General features: G+C 41.3%; 1 long non-coding RNA gene across 1 annotated transcript; it reads left to right on the top strand.

The window, feature by feature from the left end:
* The first annotated feature begins 928 nt into the window (after positions 1 to 928).
* On the top strand, positions 929 to 3320 carry LOC125166027 (uncharacterized). The gene is made up of 4 exons (XR_007152317.1): positions 929 to 999; positions 2042 to 2232; positions 2371 to 2451; positions 3048 to 3320. It is a non-coding gene; the product is annotated as an uncharacterized LOC125166027 (long non-coding RNA).
* The last annotated feature ends 736 nt before the right edge of the window (positions 3321 to 4056 follow it).

Genomic DNA, 4056 nt, shown 5'->3' with positions numbered 1-4056 from the left:
GTGTTAAGTAGTTAATAGTCCTCTTGCTAGAAATAGGGGAAATAGGAACAGGATCCAATTTATGGAAAAGGTGAGTCCAGAAGTTCACACTTTTTGTGTATCTTTTTCCTAGAAGGGATGGACAAAAAGCGATTCATTCTCATAATACCCTTAAACCTAAGAAGTAATTCATAATATCCCTACTCTGTTTCTCACCTTTTTAGTGGCAGGAAGAAAGTTGCCAGAAGGTTGAGTGAGTCACCCACAGTCATAAAGCCAGGAGGGCCTGTCCAAAGAATGGAAGCCTAACCCCCTTCTGACATGGTTATCCATGGCTCAGAACATGAAGTCTCATACAAAGCGAATCCTGATTTGAATAAGAGCTTCACGACACTCTGGTTATATTACCTCCTCTTCAACGTTTCACATTAAGTTGAAGGAGATGAAATTCGAATTGCCTGTAGTCTAACTAAACAGCAAAAGTTAAAAGGAAATAAAAACCATGCTGCTTTTAGTAGAATCCTCTGGTTGGTTGTTTTCAGGGAATGTGCTCTTGTGTAAAGTGAAATGTTGCAAAAATGGTTAAATTACAACTAAGGTAAGGGTGCAAGTGAAGCCTGGTGATATGTAGTCCAGGTTGGGGTTAAGTAAATGATAATCACCCTCCATGCAGGTTTAATCAGTGACCTTTTCCCCCAAGGCATAAAGATGTTGACTTTCACACATACTTGGCCAGGGGTCTGTGAATGTTGCCTGCCAGCTGTGAACCATATGCTGCCCACCCAGACTGCCTCCAGAACTCGTGTCCCTCACAAATGCCCCAGCTAGGTCACCTTCAAGTCAATGAGACTAGCTGTATAATACATGGGGTGGCCCATGGTTATTCATTCACATACAAATATTTATAGAGTGCCTATTTGTATGACACAGTGCTAAGTCGACTGGAGGTGGGAAAGGACCATAAATACCAACATGACTAAAGCATTCCCTGAGCCTGGAAGGAGTTTAAGATTTACTCAGGTAAAGCACATCACTTGAGAAGAAAAATTTTAATAAAAATTTTAATAAAACATTTTAAGAAGTGTAGGTATCCCAAAATACTGTTCCAGTATTCTGCAATAGGTCAGAAAATCAAGAGGTGATCTCAGTTTGTAGGACAGAGATAGAGCTTACTTTTTGTTTGGAGGGAAGATCTTCTGGAGGAAGAGAAAGTTGAGCTGGATCCTTTTGCTGTTTTTATTAAAACCTGGCCTGAGTCTAAGCTAAAACATGCCAAATGAGTCACGCAGAGATAAAACAATTAAACAACAGACTGCTTGGCTTGCACAACCCAACATCCGGGCTTGTTGTTCTGATGTTGCATACCCTTGGCCTACCATTGCACCTTTTACTGTTTTAAGACTTTGAATTTTTTGAATTTACTGTTTCAGGACTGGTATGAGCTTTTAGTTGTTAATTATGAAGGATTAGTCAAATCCCTGGTAATCAACCAGCAAATGGAAACCATCTCACCCTAGAATTCTGGATTGTTGAGGCATATTGGGCAGGATCCCAGAGACCAACAGAACATGCTAGACCTGATGGCTGACTCAAGTCTAAGACTCTGAAATCAGATCGGAGGTCAAAGGCTGCTGCCGCATTTTCTGTGCAGAGCCTTGGTAGGGAGGAAACATGCTGAGATAGGATACAAAGAGTGTTCTCTGCTCAGATCCTCCTTCTATAAGTGGGGACAGACAATTTGAGGTATAGAGGGAAGAGATGTCTTAATCACCTTCTGTTCTACGTGCCTACTACATGTCTAACATGTTGCAAGGATTCCAATAAAAATTTATTGACAGAAAGGGTCCTTGGGAATAATAGTTGACAAAGTTGGGGCCCAGGTGCATGTTTCCCAAACTGGAGTCCTGGAACTCCAGACAGGTGTCTTGGGGACCCCCATGGAGATGTGAGGGAGAGCATTCCCAAGTGCCCTTCCTCCTCCTATAACTGTCTTTGATCCGAGTGGTTCTGCTTTTGTCTGTTTTATATAATAAGAGTTTACCATGGTTTTGTTTGAAAACAGTTTGAAAATTGCCAGAAAAATCCTGGAGGTGGAAAGAAGAAGAGCCTTTGGGACTATATGATACAATCTTAGCAGGATATTGTTACAGGATAAAGGGGAGTCAGGCCACTTAGTAGTGTCACGGAGCATGGTCGTAGCCACAAGACTGACCCTAGGCCAGTAGAGAGAAGACCTGCAGAAGAAGGAGAAAGGTGGCCAAAGAGATCTTATAAATCACTTCTCAAGGGCTTCCCTTTGGTCATTGACTATGAACCAACCTCCTGAATATAGCAGACAAGACCCTACTTCGTCCTCTTACTCTTCCCACTGTCTCTGTCTCTATATTCCAGCTACTCTTCCTCAAATCTTGCCTGAAGATCTTTGCAAAGGCCGTTCCCTCTGCCTGGGAAATGTCCTTCCTCCTTTTCTGGGTGAGTCCTTCTTTGAGTTTCCATTGAAATGTTTCTTTCTGACATCCTATCTCCCTCAGCCTAGACCAGGATGGCTCCTTTGTTTCCTGTATTTCTAATTTAGTGGGCTTATCACAATTGCAATAATCTATTCAAGGACTGCTCCTTTTCCCCCAGATAGATTGTGAGTTCTAATTTTTTTTTAATGTGTATTTATTTTTGAGAGAAAAGGTGTGCCAGAGGAGGAGGGACACAGAGAGGGGAAGACAGAGAATCCAAAACAATCAGTGCAAAGCCTGACATGGGGCTTGAACCCAGGAACCATGAGTCATGACCTGAGCAGAAGTCAGATGCTCAACCAACTGAGCCACCCAGTGCCCTTGATAGGTTATGAGTTCTGATGAGAGAAGGAAGTTCTCCACTGTATTCTCTGCACCTAGCACAGTGTCAGGCACCTAAGAAGTGCTCAAAAAATTCTTCATAAATGTGATTGGCAACTTTTAAAATGTCCCCAATTTTCCCCACCTGCTAGTATTCACAGCCTACATTACCTGGAGTAACTTGCTTCTAACCAATAGAATTCAGCAACGTTGAGGGTATGTCATTTCCATTATTAGGTTACATAAGACTGCAACTTCCATCTTGCTGATCACCTTCTCACCTTATATGCTTTGATGAAGCAAGCTCACATGTTGGAAAAGCTCAAGGAATTGAATCCTGGCAACAACCACATGAGTCTGGGAGTGGATGCTTCACCCAGTCAACCTTCAGATGAGATCCCTGCCCTGGCCAACACCTTGATTACAGCCTTGTGAGAGACCCTGAAGCTGAGTACTTAGCTAAGCATGCCTCAACTCCTAACCCTCAGAAACTAAGAGATAATAAATGTGTGTAGTGTTAAGCCACTAAGTCTTGGGGATAATTTCTTACATAGCAATAGGTAGCTAATAAGACAAATAAGTGAATAAGTCAGTAAGTGAATGGATTTGAAGTGAAGTAAAGTGAAGTGAAGTGAAGTGAATGAAACTGAAGACCTCACTAAAGGAAGGGGAAACTAAGACCTGGTGGAGGTGAGGGGGTAGTGTAGAGAGAGTGGACTGATATGCTCAAAGACAATTGTCCATGCTTCCTGTTTGATTTTGTTTCTCTCAACCATAGAATCTAAAGGAGGCATTTTGGGGAAAACTCTTCCAAAGTTTTTAGAATCAGAAATTCAACAGGTGAGTGGACATTTTATATGCCCAGGCACTATCTGATATCATTCATAAGTATTTGTGTTTGTAGATGAATAGCAAAGATACATCCTCAGTGATACCAATTCAGATGCAGTTTATATCAAAACATACAGTCTAGCTTGGGAAGCCTTTATTTTAAGTAGCTGTATTTTAAATCTTGATCCAAGTGACCCATTCAGATCATCTTTGTCTCATGTGTAGTTGACACTGAACATGGAAACAGCATTAGTAAGTTGGAATAGATTAGTGGGCTTTGATTGAGTCTGCAATCCAGATGCAAACAATATAAAATCCTCGATAGAGCTATAAATACCAGCTTTATCAATAGCTCTCATAATTTACAATTTTCCAATGCATTTCAAAATGCTGACTCTCACCTTTTTCCTAGATT

This window comes from Prionailurus viverrinus, chromosome B2 (assembly GCF_022837055.1).
Source record: "Prionailurus viverrinus isolate Anna chromosome B2, UM_Priviv_1.0, whole genome shotgun sequence".
NCBI lineage: Eukaryota > Metazoa > Chordata > Mammalia > Carnivora > Felidae > Prionailurus > Prionailurus viverrinus.
The sequence above is the reverse complement of the archived record's forward strand: the minus strand, read 5'-3'. Positions and strand labels throughout refer to the sequence as shown.